The sequence below is a fragment of the Dipodomys spectabilis genome, unplaced genomic scaffold (genome assembly GCF_019054845.1).
Source record: "Dipodomys spectabilis isolate Male_0828 unplaced genomic scaffold, ASM1905484v1 ptg000051l, whole genome shotgun sequence".
NCBI lineage: Eukaryota > Metazoa > Chordata > Mammalia > Rodentia > Heteromyidae > Dipodomys > Dipodomys spectabilis.
In genome coordinates this window covers 15,427,110-15,447,226 of record NW_024870728.1, presented here as the reverse complement: position 1 = coordinate 15,447,226, position 20,117 = coordinate 15,427,110, and the positions used below count along the sequence as shown (strand labels likewise).

The window sequence follows — 20,117 nt, the reverse complement described above, 5'->3', positions numbered from 1 at the left end:
TGGTATATATTTTTTTTGGGGGGGGTCCGGTCATGGGGCCTGAACTCTGGGCCTGGGCGCTGTCCCTCAGCTCTTCAGCTCAAGGCTAGCGCTCTACCACTTGAGCCACAGCGCCACTTCCGGCTTTTTTTTTCTGTTTATGTGGTGCTGAGGAATCGAACCCAGGGCCTCATGCATGCAAGGCAAGCACTCTACCACTGAGCCACCTTCCCAGCCCAGTTGGTATCTTTAGAAAGGGAAGAATGTGCCAGTTCTTTCTCCCATGTCTGTGTGTGTGTGTGTGTGTGTGTGTGTGTGTGTGTGTGTGTGCGCCTGTGTGAGAGAGAGAGAGAGAGAGGGGGGAGGAAGAGGGGAGAGAAATGGGCATCCATTCTAGGGTGATGTACACCAATGATATTTAAAATTCTGGAATTCTTGGGCTGGGAGGCAGCTCAGGAGTAGAGCACATGCACAAGGATTTAATCCCCAGCAAGTTAAAAAATAAAAATAAAAAAGTGAAATTCTTCAAGGAAATCCAGCTCAAGAACAAGGTCTTAGTAAAGCCTTGCCCTATAGCACTAACAATAACCTTTTCTCACTTTACAAAGGTCTAAGAAGAATCTTCTTTCCCCTATAGAGTTTCTCTACTAGGACCACCTTTGTCCTAAAGGATTCAACACATTGCTCCTTTTCTTTCTCATCTACTTTACAGTATTCTGAGCAGTATTCCCAAGTGTTGAGGAAGAACACAAGACAAACAGTCGTCAGAAAAAACAGTTTTTGGAACAGTTCTCAGAAAACCCACAATCGAAGATGCGATTATACCCCTAGCAACTGCCAGTTAGACAACGGGTTGAGAAACACTACCCCAATTGCTGGAAAATAGACAGGGTGGTCAAGTTCCTGGAAAAAGCAGCTTTAGGGTCATAAACAGTTAAAAAATATATTGTCGCCTGCATTCCTATGGTTAGTCTTATGTATCCCAACCAGTGATCTGCTTGCTATGTATGATTTAACCAATCCTGTAATCACTAACTTGGAAAGCCCCTACCCTTACTGGAAATGATTATGCCCCTAACCAATGAGCCTACCCTGAAACTTGCCCATGAAATGCTGACCAATTATGTAGAAGCCCGCAAACTTTAAGCCAATCATGTGACTGCTAGGATGGAAACCCCCTCCTCTTGCTGGAAACCCTATAAAAACCCTGCTGAACTTGTGGCTGGGACTCTCAACTCTGACCTGCTACATCGGTGACGATTCTGAGTCCAGGCTCAAGCTTGCAATAAATGGCTCTCATATACTTGCATCGGATTAGGCTCCTTGGTGGTCTTTGGGGGTCTGCGGCCTGGCACAACACAAGCATCTTAGGCCTTCAAAATTATTCATCCTCCCCCAAAATAACAGTCTAGTCATGGAGCATTCTGAGTCATAAAGATGAATTTGTATTAGGCTACCTCCCTGTCTTCTTTCCATACTCTCCATTATGTGTCACTCCAGTGCTTTGGTTATCTCTGTAGCTCTCCTTATGTACAAAGGAATCTCAGCCTAGGTGTTTTATGTTCCCTACTATTCATGTTCAGTAAGAACTGTTTATGGAAAACCTTTTCAGCATAATGTTGTTGGGGGTTTCCCCATTATAAAGGTTTTTACAAGTAACAAATCTTTCTCATAGTCACTTGGATAAGCCTATATAGCATGAAAAACAGAATATCCATCATACCCAGACTCTCTTCCCATGGAGTATGAAGATACTTTACAAATCCCATTCTTTACTCTAATTCCTTTCTGGTTATTTATTGTGGAACTATGTGGTAGGTGCTACCGTTTTGACCCTCTCAATTGCATTTTCTTTGTCAGATACAAATTTGCTTGTAAAGACTTTTATGAACTGATTTTCCTCCACTTCCCCAAAATTCAGTTCAAGGCAATTGACTAAGAGCTATTGAAGTAAGGAGGTCAGGTCTGGCCGGTGCCATATTGGCCACATGGTAGATGGTAGGGTCTAGCATCTTGTCTTCATGCTGGGGGAAGGAAATGCCCCTGCCCGTCACCTGCCTCTCAGGTGCCCGATCCCTGGAAACTGGGGTGGGCACTTGGCTGATAGGTTACTGAATCTGTCAGTCCAGTGCCTAGGACTGGGAATTTCCTGTGGATCTGCCCCCTTGTGCCAACCCTATTTAGGCCTGGACCAGCCCAGCTGCCAGGACACGTGCCACGTGTGTCTCTGTGACTGTGTCCTGTGTCCTGTCTCCTGGCTTATCTCCAGTCATCATGGCGTCCCAATTCAGCACTCCATTGGAGCTGAATTGACTTGTTGGTATTGTTTTTGTTATTTCTTTCCTCTTTAGCATGTTTCCTAGCTGTGTTATGTGTATTTGCATGCTGCAGGCCTTTCTAACAACTGGCGGCCTGCAGCCTGTTAACTCTATAATAAAGACTCCAATATTCTATATTTTAAAATGTGGCTTCTGGGATAATTCACATTACAATACTATCAAATACTTTAATTCATAGAATGGAACAAACTACCACAATATCTAGGACTGACCTTCCTATTGGAACACTACTAACTTATGTAAAAGTGATACACTGAAGCCAGGAGCTAATGACTTATACCTGTAATCCTAGCTATTATGGAGGCTGAGATCTGAGGATTGTGGTTCAAAGCCAGCCTAGCCAAGAAGGTCTGTGAACTCTTCTCTCCAATCAAACATGAAAAAGCCAGAAGTGGAGCTGTGTGTGGTAGACAGTGGAGCTCAAGTGGTAAAGACTTAGCCTTGAGCAAAACAGGCTCAGGTACAGTGTGCAGGCTCCAAAGTCAAGCCCCAGGACTGCCCCAACCACACACACAAAGCAATATGTTTTATTATATTTTGATGTGTGTGAGGAAATCCAATGTGGCATGATGATTAAATGCACAGTTTAGAGACAAAAAACTGGGTTTTAAGCCAACTACTGCTATTTTCTAGGATTATGTTCTTAAGCCCGTTATTCAAAGAAATGTAGAACTTAGTCTCATTGTCTGTAAAGTTAATGTTAATAGCCAGGCGCTGGTGGCTCACGCTTGTAATCCTAGCTATTCAGGAGTCTGAGATCAGAGCATCACGGTTCAAAGCCAGCCTAGGCAGGAAAGTTCCTAAGACTCTTATTTCCAATTAAACACCAAAAAATGGGAAGTGGTGCTATGACTCAAGTCGTATAGCACTCACCTTGAGCTGATGAGCTCAGGAACAGTGCCCAGGCACAGAGTTCAAGCCCCACAACAGTCATAAATTTAGTTTAATATATAACCAATCTTAGGACTGACATTGCACCTCATTGGTAGAGTGCATGCTTTGCAAATATATAACCCTTCCTGGGTTCTGTACCTACTACCAAAAGAAGAAAGCAAAAGAAAGGGAAAAAGCGAGAGGAAGAAGAAAATGGAGGAACAGGGGAAGGAAAAGAAAAGAGGGATGGAGAAAGGAAGAGAGAAAGAGTGAGGGAGTAAGGAAGGGAGGGAGGGAAGAAGAATAGAAAAGGAAGGAAGGAAGCAAGCAAGCAAGGAAGGAAGGAAGGAAGGAAAAAAACGGAAGAAAGGGAAAATGTCTCTCAATATCATACTACTAAGGTAGTTGTGAGAACAGTATTGGGGATTATGAAATTGTCTTGAAGTAGTGCAGTAAATAGCCCATGGAAATGCTTCACAATATACTATTTTGTACCTTAGCCCATATATTAAAGCTTAGCTCCCATTAAGTCCTCAATATATTTTTCCCACTTTAGGACTGGTATTATCATTATTGACTTGAACTAAACCAGTTATATGGGCTCTAAAATTCTCTTACGAAAGAATGTGTATTCCACGCAACTAGTAATTTCTCATTCTGTAGCTATTAGGATGGAGATGCTTGCTGCTGATTCCTTTACAAAATGATACAATAACCCTGAAAGGAAGTTTAAATCCTATTTAATGATCAAGATCTCTTTCAGCATCATCTTAAGCAAAGCATCAACTGGATTCCTAATACCTGGCATTAGGACAATGAAAATCTTTATAACATTTTTGCATAACTTGATGATTTTTTTGGGGGGGGGTCCGGTCATGGGGCCTGAACTCTGGGCCTGGGTGCTGTCCCTCAGCTCTTCAGCTCAAGGCTAGCACTCTACCACTTGAGCCACAGCGCCACTTCTGTTTTTTTTCTTTTTGCTTACGTGGTGCTGAGGAATCGAACCCAAGGCCTCATGCATGCAAGGCAAGCGCTCTACCACTGAGCCACCTTCCCAGCCCAACTTTATGATCTTTATTTACATCATTTTATAACTCTAAAAGAGGAAAAGGAAAAAGCTTCAGCAATTGAAAAGTTACTTTAATTACTGTGCATGTGCTCACTCACACACACACACACACACACACACACACACACACACACACAGAGTTATTTAGTCTCCTGTATTATAGACAGATTTTGTGAAACACGTACACAGTAGGGTCAAAATAATCCTGATTCGTTCAGTTATGCCTGTATGTATGGTCCATGAGATTGGCTGTAGTGGACTGTTCTCACTTTCCACCCTTTTACTGATGTGCACACAGAGATTCAGTCTCAAGGTCACATAGACCTGAGCAATCAGTAAAAGGTTACCCAGGGCTTTACAGTCATCTCTACTAGGTGTTCTGGGAGAAAGATGTTAGCTAGATTCTTGTGGGTATGTGCCAAATTTCTGTCACAGGATCAGCAGAAACTAGTCTAAAGATATAGTTAACATTAATATGTCCCCTCTTAACAGTTTCAAAGTTTTATTTTTTCTTTCCTGGTGTCTTTTGTACTCCTGTGATAATTTATCAAATTTGGTCCAGCACAGATATTTCACTGGTCATTGTTTTTTGTTCAATAGACTTCAGCGTTCAACCCATTCCAGTGCCTTTTATTGCTTGCTATTTTTAAGGAGACACCTCAGTAGATACCCCCTTTTTCTGTACAGTGTAATTACTGAAGCACATAAAACAGTTATAGCAGGAATTTATCACTTTCAGGTGGAAATACTCCCAGCCAAATAAAAGATAGAGTAGGAATGCCAGAAGCAATTTATAACGGGCTCGCTGACATTTTGTGTTGAGAAGCTGCATCACTGAATAAGCATCAAGTCATAAATCTCTGTAAACGTGATTAAAGCAAGCAAGTTATTCTTTGAGGGGACACTGTAATAAAAGAATGTGGCGATGCAAAGCAGGAAAATTCTGTTGACAAAAAAAATCACCAAAAACAGCTGTCAGTAAAATTTACAAACAGCTTGTTTTAAATTCTGTTGGATTCCAGCAGCTGTTTGTTTACACATAAAATGTTCGTTTAGGAAATGATCACTGGACCGAGTTTGGGCACCACTGTGCTTCAAAATTTTGTAATCAGTATAATCAAACTCATGCAATACTTTAAATTCTTTCAAAAGATGTATGAGAAGTAACCAAAAGTTTTAAGTACATGTTGTGCACAATATGTTCAATAAATATGAGAATAAGGAAATGAATGATTATGTGTCATTATCTATAAAAGTTTTGATTAGCTACACACTGTATTTTACCTTCATTTTTTTGACCACCCATATATAGTACTTTTGAAGTTATGCCTGGTTTGCACTAGACTTGTTTTATTAGTATTTATTAGTAACCCTTAATAGTCTTTCACACATACATATTCCATTGGTTTTAATTTCTAGAAAAGGGTCTGTGTGATATACAGTACAATCCTACCAATGACCCAGTGATTGAAAAAGTAAAGCGTTTCTGAGTTGTTAAGTGAGTTCCTGGAGGATACAGCTTACAAAGAGCAGGGCAAGGAAATAGATCCAGGTCTGGCTGACTTCAAAGCCCAGACTTTCAGTACCTATATACCTAGTTTTAATTACGTTCAGCTTCAAAGGACATTGTTTAACAAAGTTGATTGAAATGCCAAAGTGCACCCTGCTTTTTAGTATATTGGTGCCTTGTAAGTTAGGATAGAAGTTTTAACTCATAGTCCCTTCTCTCAGAGCATTTACTGCCTAGTGACTAACAAGACTAGAACCAAAAACTATGCAAACATTTTAAGACAGATTATAATTGTGGCCCATTATGTGCAGACTTATAAGTATCACAAAAGGTCAAGCAAAAGAATGCTTAAATTGCTTAATGAAGATAAAAGTGGTGATAGATAGCTTTGTGGAAAGAGTGGAAGTGGGAGGAAAGAGAGAGGTTTGAAGTAGGAGAAGGAAGGAGGATTATTTCAGATAGACAACATCCTGGAAAACGCCTCACACAAATGACAGAAACATATTAGCTTCGACTTAATTAGAGAGCAATGATGTTATCTAGAAGCATATGAAATTCCCCCTTTTAAATTTATTTTTAATAATGAAAAAGCCCTGAAACTGATCTCATGGTTTTGTGCTTTGCTGGGCAGGTTTCATACCAGGTTAGCCGTGCCACGTTTTTTGTGTTGATTATTTTTGAAGCCAAGTCTTGCTTTATGCCCAGAGAGGCCTGGGCTATGATCCAAGGCATGTACCCCCATACTCAGCCATTGGTTGAGGTGGGGACTCATGAAAATTTATTCCTGGGCTGGCTTAAAATCATGATCCCTCTGATCATGCCTCCAAAGTTGCTAGGATTAAAAGCTTGAACCACCACATCTGGCTGAAATTGCTCTTTTGGTAGGATAAAAATTGTCAGAAAGTAGCAATTTCCTTTGGCTCAACCTAATATGCTATATAACATCCTAATCATAATCACTCGATCACTAAATATCAGTGATTATAATGATCTGAATGCAGGGAAGAACTGCTAAATTTGGGGAGAAGTCAGTAAAAAGTCACATTTAGAGAGAAAGGCTAACAGGAATAAAGGAACAATGGCTGAACAACTATCTTCATATCATACCAAGAGGGATTTGTAAATATCATGCTCACATATTCAGAGAGATATCTCTGGCTCAATCAAAGTAAATAAAATTAAAGAGCTGAGATATGTTTTTATAGTTACTTTTTTCTGGGCAACTTGAACTAGGGAATAAATATTACCACATGATTAATAACTATTCAAGTATATATGGCTCACCTGCATGGTGCCTGACATGGTATAGGTTCACCAGAATGGTTTACTAAGTCCTGAAAAATTTTATGCATTCTCTGTTAAAAATAATAACTTAAATCACATGTAAACAGAATTAAATCAATGATTTTAAATGCAGAAGCAATAAATATTTAAAATTCAATACTTCCAAAATATTTTACTATATTTTCTTAATTACCTAGGCTCTTGATGTTATATATTATATGTATATATATATATATATACACATATATATATATACTTATATATATTCTTTTTTTAAATCTTTGTGGCAGAAATACTGTAGTATCTGAAAGGATATTCTGACCCATCTCTCACCCTTTGTGCAGTGACATCACTACGGTATCTTGAACCAACCATGATAAAAGCATTTACACCATGGATGTGAGCCAATGCTACAATTAGGGATTAATACATAGTTTTGGTGGTTGTTTATTCTAGACATTGATGGAGGAAATATCAATAATATGGATAAGACTTTAAAGTATGTGATTACAGGTAGGAATATAGCTCAGTAGACTGCTTGCCTGACACACATAAAGCCCTGTGTTCAGTCCCCAGCTCTAGGGAAAAAAAAGTCCAATACAAGCACAAACAATCATCAGAAACACCAACATTTATCAAGATAAATATTCAAAAGCTAAAAGTGTATATAAAAGCAATATATGCTATGATATATATATTTATCATATCCTATTGTATCATATATACTTTAACAGTATATAAGATCACTATGGAAACAAATATAAAATCTGTGGATAATAGGGAACCCACCTCCCTAGAAAATACAATGGAAACTATGTACCTGAGTATAAGGAAGAACAAATTTCAGGTCCCAGTAAGTCCTTTCATGCAAGCAAAAGTAACTTAACAAACTATAAACCATTACAATGTGACCAAAGAAGGGAGAGTGAGAGGAAGGGGAGAATGGAAGCAAAGAAAAAGAATGGCAAGGGGAGGAGAGACTGGTTTAAAATCCAATCTTACACAGAAGAGCTTTGTAAGAAAGACTACTTTCCCCCTCTACCCCTCTTCCTCCTTCTTCCCTTTGTCTTCTTTCTCTGTGTTTTAAATATAAAAACAATATTTCCTACCTCCCAATGGGAAACACCTTGCAGAACAAGACAGGCAAAGGCTCTTGAGCCAGTTATTTCAAATTTCTATTTTCCCACTCTTAAGAATCTCTTTCACCAACTCTTAAAATGTAAGCTCGTCTTGCCAGAGGGAAGAAACGACAGTCCTTGTGGGTGAAGTATATTAAGGGAGGTATTTTTTTTCTGATCATGTTCTCTACTCAATAGAGTTCTATTTTCACACCCAGTGACTTCATGTCAAAGATTTTCACATCTTTCTGGTGTATTGCTTTAGGTGAATGTGGATGTTGTGATAGCAATAATGATCAACCCAAGAAAGATTATAAAAAGGAAAAGTTCCTTTCTTTGTTTTCCAGCTCTTTTTTGATGATAAAGAGTATTTCAAACTAAAGGGAAAATGCATTTTCAAATATATAATAAGAGAATTCATCAGTGTCGAAGAGGTTGGTGGATAAAGGAATAGGAAAGAGAAGGGAAGGGATAACTACCAGTGAAATAAGAAAGGAAAACACTAGGCTGCACTCTTGGATATACCTGACAATGTGTTCATCTCCTCAATCTCTATAGGCTATTTTTTTAGCCTTGTTAATCCACATAATGACTGTTCATCTTTCCAATTATTCTTATGCGTCAAATAGGTTTGGAGAGTTTTCCATATGCCAATCACAAAATTAGGTGCTGGAACTACAAGGGTGAATGAAGGACCCAATGGTGTCTTCGAAGAGTTTACGACCTATGTATACCTTTTATTAATTCTAAGAGAAGGAAAATAATAATTGCCTTTTTGTAGTGTGGCTGTGAAGAAGATCAAATGAGAATAGCTCATGTAAAAGCAGTTTGTAAACCATACATGTGAAAGATTATCATTATACCTCCTTTTGTTCAGACTTGATATAAGAAATACTCAGACAACCCCACATTTGTTAAAATTAAAACAAAGTTATTATCTTCTATTGTCAGAGCACAATTGCCTTTAGAAAAAAAATCTTAAAAACCTATGAAGGTTTATGCACCTTCCATTGTGATCAATAGCTGAGGTGGCTTGCTTTGAAATTTTTCTTCTACATTTCATTTCCAAGTAGGAATTAAATTTCCTTTCTTGAATTATAGGGTGCCAGAATAAATAGTTGAAGCAGTGAACAAGCATCACAGTATCTAGCTATTTCTGTCCTGCTAGGTGAACTGCAGACAAGGGGAGAAAAAAACTTGTAATTCAAATAGTGATATTCTCAGACATTCAGTAATTTTTTATTATGCATCTTTGGTACAAAAGAATGAAAAATCCATACCTAACAATATTTTTAATATTGAATTAAAATAGTCATTTAATCTGCTCACTCAGAAAATAAATGTAATTTTGAATCAAACAGAATTAATCCTACATCTACCTCTATTCTTATTTATATACCATATCTCTTTCAATAAAAATAGAGTACTTACAGGCTTACAGATCAAGCAGTCTTGATAAGCTTAGCTCTGCTAAATGTTCTAAAATTATTCAAAATTTAATAAGCATTACTTAAAATAAGAATGTATTTTATATAAATGATTATTTGTTGGTAAGCATACCAAGTTAGACGTAGTAGTATGATGTGATGTGTGTTTGTTGATATTAGCTCCAGTTCTTGGCTCATAGCTCCTTTATAGCCCTGGTAAATTTTTAAATGGATAGAGCATTAAGTACCTCTTGTTAAACTTGTCTTTTGTCCTTAGTTTCTGAAACGTCTCTGGAACAGCCCAAAAGCTGAGAAAGACAGCCTTGTGATATTTACTGGATGCTTGCACCTACAGCTGAGTTTACGTTAATAAGTTAAATTTTGGTAAGTCCTAAGATAGTCATAAGATGGGGAGAGCATGCCAGCTAAACCAACCAAGAAGCACCTACAACTACTGAGGAAGGGAGAGGAAGGCTGAAGTTTAAGTTGATCACTAATAGACAATGATTTGATCAACCATACTCACAGAATGAAACCTCTAGAAGAACCCAGAGTGATAGGGATCTAAGAGCTTCCAGATAATGGAAGGTCTGACTCGATGAGGAGTCCTGGAGTGTGTAGAGCCTAGAGAAGGCATGGCAACCCTGAACCCCACTTGCCATCTCTTCTTCTGTATCTTCTGTAATATCCATTATAATAAAACAGTAAATATGGATGGGTACATATTTCTCTGAGTTCTATGATCCACGCTAGGCAATCAATCAAACCCATGGAGGGATTGTGCAGTTGATAACTGAAGTAAGGGCAAGCAGTCTTGTGGAACTGAGTTCTTAATGTGGCAGGATCAGGTGCCAGGTAGAAGGTGTTCAGATAAAATTGAATTGATTTGGGGCACACGGGCTGGTGTCCACTGCAGGACTAACTGCTTGGTTCCTGGTGAGAAATTCTTATACACTTCTTGGCAATTGGAAAACACAGAAGTCTTCTGCGTTTATTGCTGAGTGAGAGAATAGAAAATTAAAATTAAAAAACTCCTGGGCTTTTGATTTTTCAGAAGTGGTAATAGCTGGAATCATGGCTCAAGTAATAGAACACCTGCCTAGCAAGTATGAGGCCCTGAGTTCAACAAAATAAAAAATAAATATATATATAATGGTACCAACATCCAAATCCAAATGTATTTTGAGATGGATGGATTCATTATTCTGTGTGGGGGGGGGGGGGGGAGGCTTGAGCTCAGGGTCTAGATGCTGCTCCTCGTTTTTGCTCAAGGCTAGAAAGAAATTAAATATTTAAGCCACAGCTCTGCTTACATGTTTTTGGTGCTGAATTGGAGATAACAGTCTAATAGATTTTTCCTGCCAGGCTAGTTTAGAACCACAATCATCAAATCTCAGTCTCCTGAGTACCTAGGATTATAGGTGTAAGCCATTGGCCACTGGGTGACTCATTATTCTTAAGTTCATAAAGAGAACAAGTTAAATATACTATAAATCCGGGACTGTTTTGTTTTGTTTTTTCCACAGTAAATTACTAAAAAACGATTGGACATTCTGAAATACAAACACTGTGATCCATTTCTAGCATGAAGGAAAACCAGAACACTAAGTGTGGTTTATGAACTGTTTAACTACAGGTAATGCACAATTTATCTTTATAAGGCAAACATATTTTAAAGTCAATTTGTAACATGACAGAAAGCCAGTAAAATAGTTTCAGTACTGGTATGATATACTTTGAAAGCTTAGTTCCATGTAAAAACGAATTAATACTTCCATATTCCATCAAGGCAGCAAAAACCCTCACTTTACTAAGAGAGCAGTGGTTCTTCCTAGGAAAATCTGAAGATGAAGAGTATAGCCATACTTTTTGGAAAATAAGAGAAATGCTATCATGTTCCAAGTAAGTTGTACTTTGAATACGTTATTTTGTCCTTCTATATTTTGTTCTTCGTTCACGTATATTTACTAAGATACCTAGAAGAAATTTTGAATAAAAATATCATGTTCAGTATTTCTTAAAGGTTGGTACATTTTTAATATAGTAAAAGTTAAAAATATTAATGAAAAGCAACATTTTAACTCATAGAAATGAAATTGTTTAAAAAATAACACTAAACTTTAAAAAATAATTTCAACAGGACTTTGCAAGGGAAAACAATTTTTGTCTAAAATGTATTACTCATGTTCTACCTTAGTGATATTAACATTATCATGAACAATTTGTCAAGATGTTCATAATCACAAATGATGAGCTATAATTTACCTAATAATTATTTCATTGAAATATAAACAAATCTTAGAAGCATATTTGTGTAAAGAACAATCATTTCATATTTTATGTTTGAAGCCTTATTATTAGAAAGACTTATTTGAAAATAGTCTATTGAGATCAATTGTACTATTGGAAGAATATGATTTGCAAATATAGATTGCCTTTAAGATGAAAACTCTAGCAGGGTGTGGGTAGCTCATGCTTGTAATCCTAGCTACTCAGGAGGCTGAGATCTGAGGATCTCAGTTCGAAGCCAGCCCAGGCAGGAAAGTCTATGAGACCCTTGTCCCCAATAAACAATGAAAAATCTGGAAGTAGATCTGTGGCAGAAGTGGTACAGTACTGCCCTTGAACAAAAAAAGCTCAGGAATAGCACCCAGGCCCTGTGCAAGCACCAGGACTGACACATAAAAAGAAACTAGAACTTTACCTAAAATTTATGCTCAATACTTATTTTTCTTATACTCAAATGAGGAGTGATATCAAGTACTAACTTCATATAGTTCATTAGAATGTACTGTAAAGGAATGGACCAATAGGTCTTGTTTCTCACTTGAATGGATAGCTTTGGCTCATCTTAATGAACAAAGTGATAAAGTCATATCTTTTTTCCAATTACTCAGTCTAGAGGGAGGCTGGCATTTATTTAGACAATGAGGTTGTCTAGTTCACAGATAATTTTGAAAAAAATACAATGGGTTGGGAATTTTGCTTCTAAGCACACTGAAAAAATACAATCCATTAAGGACATACTGAGAGTGCACATTTTACCTGTTCTATGTGTTAAAACTTGATTTTCAAGTACAAAATGAATTTGATCTTGCTCAGAAAGTATTTTGAAAGATTTCTGAAATGTTATTTTTACCAGGTGGCATATAAAAGAATTCAAAAACATGTTCCCTGACATCCAAGAGAGGGCATTTGAATGTACCTGCTCTTTTTTTGGGGGGGAGGGTTCAAATATATTTTATTCCTCCAATATGTCACATTTTAATTAAGTACATAGGGCTTTCATTCACCATCAATTATGAGTTGGTTTTGAAATAATTCAGTATCACCCCAGCTGGCGTGATTACTGATCTCTCTACTCCTTTGGGGTGACTCTGCCAACTGGGGACAGGTTCCATTCAACTCTAACCTATGTTGCTGTATAAGTCCATGCAACAAGACAGACAGTGACTCCACCAGCTAAGATAGCATTGCTATATTTTTGTCATGGAAATCAGGCGCTCTTTTCTGGTGGCTCTGCCTTGCCATTGTTTGCTGAATGCTTAGAACTTGGAGACATTAGGGCATTTTTGGCCAAGGGAAACATCGTGGACCTTTAGCTAAAAAGAGCAACAGTGCCTGGGCTTGACCACATGGATTCTCCTTAGGTACCCTTGTGAAGAGCCCTGAAAAACCTTTACCTGATCTTTGTTAGGAGGTATGTAAGATGATTAAAGACAAAATAGTAAACTTTGTTATGAATAAGAGATATATTATAGCCGGGCACTGGTAGCTCACACCTGTAATTCTAGTAACTCGAGAGCCTAAGATCTGAGGAGTTTGAAGCTAGGCCAAGCAGGAAAGTCTGTGAGACTCTTATATCTAAAAAATACTCAGAAAAAGCCAGAAATGGAACTGTGGTTCAAATGGTAGAGCATTAGCCTTGAGCAAAAGAAGCTCAGGAACAGTGCCCAGGCCCTGAGTTCAAGCCCTAGGAATCGTGAGAGAGACAGAGAGAAAGAGCCTGAGTTTAAGGACTGGTGAAAGAGAGAGAGGCCCAGAGAGAGAGAAAGAGAGAGAGAGGCTCAGAGAGAGAGAGAGAGAGAGAAGCCCTGATTTCAAGCCTTAGGACTGGCAAAAGGGAGGTGGGGAGCTGAGTTCATAGGACTGGCAAGAGAAAGAGACAGAGGGGTCCTGAGTTCAAGTCCTAGGACTGGCAAAAGAGAGAATGAGAGAGAAAAAAAACAGAGAGACAGAGACAGAGATAGAGAGAGACAGAGAGGATGGCATATATTGTTTTTTGTTTTTTTATTTTATTAATTTTAAAAAATTTTTATTTTTATTTTTTGTGAACATACTGTACAGAGGGGTTACAGGAAGAGATGGAAATATATATATATATTTGATCCTCCAGTAATAGACGCAAGGAATTAAGAACTGGGAAAAAAAACCACCCAATTCATTCTACAAACATGGTATGGTTCCTAAACCAGTGTTATTACATCTGTCCCAAATTTACCTGCCCTTTTATCCTTTTTAGAATATTGAAGGTGTGTGTGTTTTCCTGTTTATCATCTTTAAATAGGTGTATAAAGGGGTTGCCATTTAACAAAGCAGTTTATGAATACAATGTGTTTAGATCAATGTCACTTCTTTCGATAAGGTCATATTAAATAGCCCAGGCTGGTCTCAGACTCAGTCATCTTCTGCCTCAGCTTCCCAAGTGCTGTGATTACAGACAAAACACTACACCCAGCAGAATACTGAGATCTAAGATGCTCTGGCTCATTCCTTTTTCAGTTTTAGCACAGCAGGCTCTGTGATCTAATACTATTAATGCTTGGGAAAGTCCACACTTAAGGTGAATCCCCTGAATCCTGGGACCAAATTTCAAAATAACAGAGAAAGAACAAAGGGAAAAATAGGATGATTTAAAAGATCTGATGGCTTTTAGCTTGAAAAGGCAAATAAACATTTTGAAAATTAAAATAAGATATAACAACATTCATACGATAAGTGCAATTATCTATTTACTTTAGAGTCAAAGGAAACTAAGAAAAAGTAAGTTACATTTTGAGACTGTAATCTTTCAAAAACCTGATTTTGATAAGACATGCTATCTTCAATCCATGTTCTCCCCAGGATTTCTCTTAATCTTTTGATTCCAAATCATTGTTTTTCCATGCTCCTACCCAGTGCCCTAGGATTTTTCTCCTTGGTTTTAGTGGTTTGAGTCTCATTTGTCAGTGATTCTTACAGTTCTCTATTAGTACTTTCAGAGATTTCATGACAGTATATCTTGTGCAACATTTACATTTTCACTTTGAATTGGATTTGCTTGTATTTGTCGATATGTTTTCCAGTTACTGATGCTTTAAACAACGGGAAATACAGAGCTAGTGGTTGGCAGAGAGGATTCTGTGTTACTTGATGGATAACTAATTTCATAAGTGTCTAGTCTTTTTATAATGGATTTGTATGTACTTGTACTTTTCTTCTCTATATAATCTTACATAAATCCAGAAAATTGATCACAAAAACTCCAAAGCCCCACTTTGATCTTGAATAATCAAGAATGACTTGTCTTTCTAAACATCCTATTAATAACTAGATTTTTTTTGAAGGACACATAATCTTTGAGACAAACATTTTTATCTGAGTCTTAGAAATCTTTTTATATTTATTACTAAGACACAATAACAAATTTAGGGAATATGTGCCAAGTTTTTAGCAAGCCAATTGTTCATCTCAAAATTTAATTACAAAATACAGAGTAAAAAAAATAATTGCTTATCTGTTATTCAAGTATGACTGGTGATTTGTCAACATATACAGGATTCTTTTTTAATGGATTTTCTCTATGATAAATTAATTTTTTTTCCAATGGCGAAACTTGAGCCCAGCAATATGTGAGAGAACTCTTGTCTACCTTGTAGAAAGTTCTGAATTCAGTCCTCAGCACTGCTAAGTAAATAAGTAATAAAGCTTATTAAATTATACATTTTGTAGAATCATAATTTTATGATTATATGAAGCCAGAATATGCCACCCTACTATGTGCTCCTTTGGCATAAGGATCTTGAGCTGAAAGCAAATGAGAAAAGCAGATGAGGGAAGAGCTTCCTGCCCTCCCCTGTCTGTTCTAACTACAAAATCTTGAATTTACAAAGACAAAGGAGTCCTCATCCCCTCTCTACCTAAAAGGATAGATGTTGATCACTAACGACAATTTTTTTCATTCATTTATTTATTTGAATAGTTTGCTTTTTGAGACAGGGTCTGACTCTGCAGCTCAGGCTGGCCTCAAACTCAGCCTCCTGAGGGCTGTGATTATAGGCTTAGACTACCACACTTGGATCTACAAAACAATTGGGATCCTCATTAGCCTAGAAATGGCACCAGAAGAATCTGCATGACAATCTTTACCAACTTGCTTTTATCTAGTATTTATTTGCCTTCTCACAATTTGTCATCACTGGAGACTCAAAAAGTATGGTTTCTTGACTTATGACTTCTCTAAAATGTAGTGTTCCTTGTTGAACATGCTATATAATCCTGAATTCAGAGACATCTTTCAGCATAACTCATTGCCTGAATAACTCTAACTTATATAAGAACCATACAGGTTGTATTTCTGCTTCATTTCTCTGTCAATCTTTCCTTTGTCACATGGGTACATCTCAACTAAGAAATGAAGCAAAATTATCTTTTCCTCATTTATCATGTTGTGATAATGCATATTTTTATCTAAGAAACATGCAATATAAAAACCAAACTTATTTTGCTAAGAAATAACTTTCTGAGATATCTAATTCAAATTTATATTCTCCAATTAATAATTCTGGAAATTGTCTCTTCGAGGCATATATTGATTCATTTTGAAGGTTTCTCCTGAAACAATGAGTTAAGTTAATAAAAATATAAATATAATTTAACTCTTCCCAGTGCTTTTCAATAATGACTGGGCAATCTGACAAAATTCCATTTGTCATTTTACATGCCTAAACTCTATGTTTACACTATTTGGGTAAGAAAGTCACTATAATGTATCATATAATTCAATTAATATCTTTAATATGACTACAAAAGATTTAATTTTGGGAAAAAAAAATCTTCATTACCTAAACCACTTTCCAATTAGGTTCATTACAAGTTAAGCTAGTGTTACCCAGTAGGAAGTCACTAAATGAAAAGAGATAGATAAACTTTCTCAAACTTTCTTTAGTGCTTTTGCATTCTAGCATAGATAAATAGGTAGAAAGATAGCTAGCTAGCTAGCTAGATAGATAGATTTTTAGATAGATTTATATTGTGGCCTTTTTGAACAATCTTTTTTATTGTTATTGTTGTTGTTAAACTTTACTTAGAATTCTGAGGACCTTCTCATTTGCCTTTAATAGTAGAGATTATTTCTGACGATTTTGTTTTCTTCACTTTTCTACAGTTGTGTGCCACACAAACATGTTGTAGCAGCATCAGAAATACTCGATCAATTTCCCTAACACAATGGCTTAGAATTTTTGTTAACATTGACTTACAAAATGGAGATATATACAGTTCTTCTTACTTTCCAGCTAATGAGCAACAAGGATACATCACTGTGATACTTCTGTGACCAGGAGAGTAATGTAATCAGTGTCTGAAAGGGAGTCTCAGGTATGGTCCATCTTGCTTTGACTTAAGGTCCTTGATAAAGTTGCAAAGTAGTTCATGTATGTCAAATTTTAGTAAATTTCTAAAAAATTACCACATAAAAATTACTAAATGATTTATAAATATATGCATTTTAGTACATCTAATATCATATATGTACACATACATATAAAAAGTATATGAAAGAAAATACTAGACCATAGTAACTGCCTCTAACAAGTCTGTATAAAAACCACAAACATCATCTGTCATTTTATAGTACCTTTATAAAGCTTTGAAATTCGTGACAATGTCAATGTCAGGCATCAAATTATGGCAGCATGAAGCACTGGGAGGGCTTCCATAGGCTGGAGAGCCTATCAGGCAATTTCATGCTGTCTCTGTTGTGTTTAAATTGTGTGTACAGAGTTAAAGTGAACTCAAATCAATACCAGTTTTTTGGTAATGGAACTAGAGAACAGTGTTGAAAATATTGAGTGATCATGCACATGGTGTGTGATATTGCTAGGGGTTTAAACAGAATTTTCACTTACTAGAAAAGTCACAATGTTCCCAAACTTTAGTTCTATTACATCTCTTCATCTGCTTTGCTCCAACATTTTTCTTTGTATTTTTTTTTGTTGGTTAAGTCAAACAAATTGCAATCCAGTATTTCCTACATCCTTCCTGATCATGCATTTACTCTTAGCCCCTAAGTGTTTTCCTTTTCCTTTCTTCCAAAGACAGAAACTTAACTCATTCAAGAAAATAAAAAAGATTAACAATTCTTAGACAGTTTTTCCAAACTCATCCCTGTAGAGAGTCAAGACTGATAATGAATAATATTTAATGAGTTGGGGTAATCTCGTTTCGATGTATCATCTCCTAATTTATAATTAAATAATGATCTTGAATATTTCATAGACTCATGAATCCATTCTTTTCTAAAAGATATTTTGCAATTAAATTTTCAGTTAGATAGTACACCTCAGAGAAACTTCCAAACATGCTCTCAGAAGCACTTCTATAGTTAATTCATTAATGCAAAACTAGACTCTTTAGTACTTATACTATAACAGCTAGAGGCCTGGGAGTCTTCTAATGGTGAGACTGTCTGAAAAATTAGATGAAAGGCCCCTGAATCATTGGAAGGTCCACTATATGCTTGAGGACTGTCATGCAATTTCATACTTTATCTTTGTTATCTTTACATTTTATGTACTGAGTTAAAGCAACCTAAAGTCAGCAGTAGGCTCTCAGTGATGGGAATAGAGAAAAGTTTTGAAAATACAGGGCGATTACATGACATGCTAAACTCAACAATCCTTCACTATTCATAATTCTTCATTATCACAGCTGTGTTACAGGGAGACTGTGGGCCTCAAAGATAGCCAGGTGCTGATCCCTTGTGATGGTCATTTGACAATCACAAAGAGTAAAAAGAACATCAAATATCTGACAAATTGAAACCATAGAATGGGGATATTACCTTCGTTCCCTGGTATGGACACTAAACACAAATCACAAGTATCTCCATAAGAGCGGGGCAGGGGATTTGCTTACAGGAGAAAAGAGTGATATAGCAAAGAGAGATCTGGAGATGCTAGAATGCTAAAAGACCCATGAGCCAAGAAATACAAGAACTTCCATTCTGTAAGCTTAAAAAAACAAAAAAACAAGGGAACAGATTAATCCTTAAATCTTTCACAACACTGTGGCCTTCGGAAGAAAGAAAAAAGAATTAATTTTGGCTCTCAGTTTCTGAAGTTTCTATCTATGGGTATGTGGACCTATTGCACTGGACCTGTGGCAGCACGGAACACCATGGCGTGGTATGTGTGGCAAAGGTGGCAGGCTCACTGCATGGCAATTGGGAAAAAATGAGACAGGCAAGAGCTAGAATTTCAGTATCTCCTTCAAAGACAGCCCCCTAATGAATGACCTAACTTCCTTCCACAAGACCTTCCCTCCTAGTATTAACACAGGCTATTTCTCAAGTTTTAAGATCTAAACTCTACCCACTAGTTGTATGGGTGTCAGCAGTATGAAGTCCTTGCAAGGCTGATGACTATGGTCAGATCTGTATCAGCTCAGGACTCCCAAGACAGGGTCCAAGTGGGTTGGAGGAGCAGGCAACATGCGTGGTTTTTTGTTTGTTTGTTTGTTTGTTTTGCCTTTTGGCATGAAAAGCATTGATCACCTTATTCTTATTTCTATCTGTTTTGTTCTGCCAAGGGAAAGTGCCCAAAATGGCAAGATATCACAACCCAACAGTCCTCCAGGAGCAAATGGAGTGTAAGTCATACCTACAAGCAGTGGCTTATCGTGATTCCTCATTTGGTACCTGCTGGCCCAGAAAAAGGAGTCAAAAGCGTGCTTCCCAAGAAGCAAAGCAAAAAGTGTTCACCCCCAGAGGGAAATAGTGACAAATCTCATCAAGACAGAGAGGGGAATAACATGGCTGTGAAGAAGCCAATTGAAAAGTAACAAACTCCACTTCCAAGTGCCAATCACCTCAAAAAGAATAAATAAACAATTAGAAGCAACAATAACAACTGCTGATGAAGAAATGGAGTGTACCAGAAGATTTGTTTCTTGAGCACACAGCCAACCTTAACAAACCACAGGCTTCCCATTATCACTGACAATACAATGTACCCAAGACAGTATGTAGGATACCTTACTTTTTCACTACTGTAGCATGTCTGACTTGAACTTTAAAGGTGTGATCACCTGTACCTCTCGTGTTAGCGGATGAATGCTGAGTGCATGTCACTACTGGTGATCCATTGGAGGTTATTTTCTAACAACACCAGCGCTGAAAAGATGATTAGCCATGCCATTTAAATATTGGTTTTAAATGAGAGGAATTTGGGTGGGGGGTGGGAGAGAACAAAAAATAAA

General features: G+C 37.1%; 1 pseudogene; it reads right to left on the bottom strand.

Annotated features, from left to right (window-relative positions):
• Nucleotides 1-12,945: 12,945 nt before the first annotated feature.
• On the bottom strand, nt 12,946-13,206 carry LOC122107489 (annotated as a pseudogene).
• Between the last annotated feature and the right edge of the window lie 6,911 nt (nt 13,207-20,117).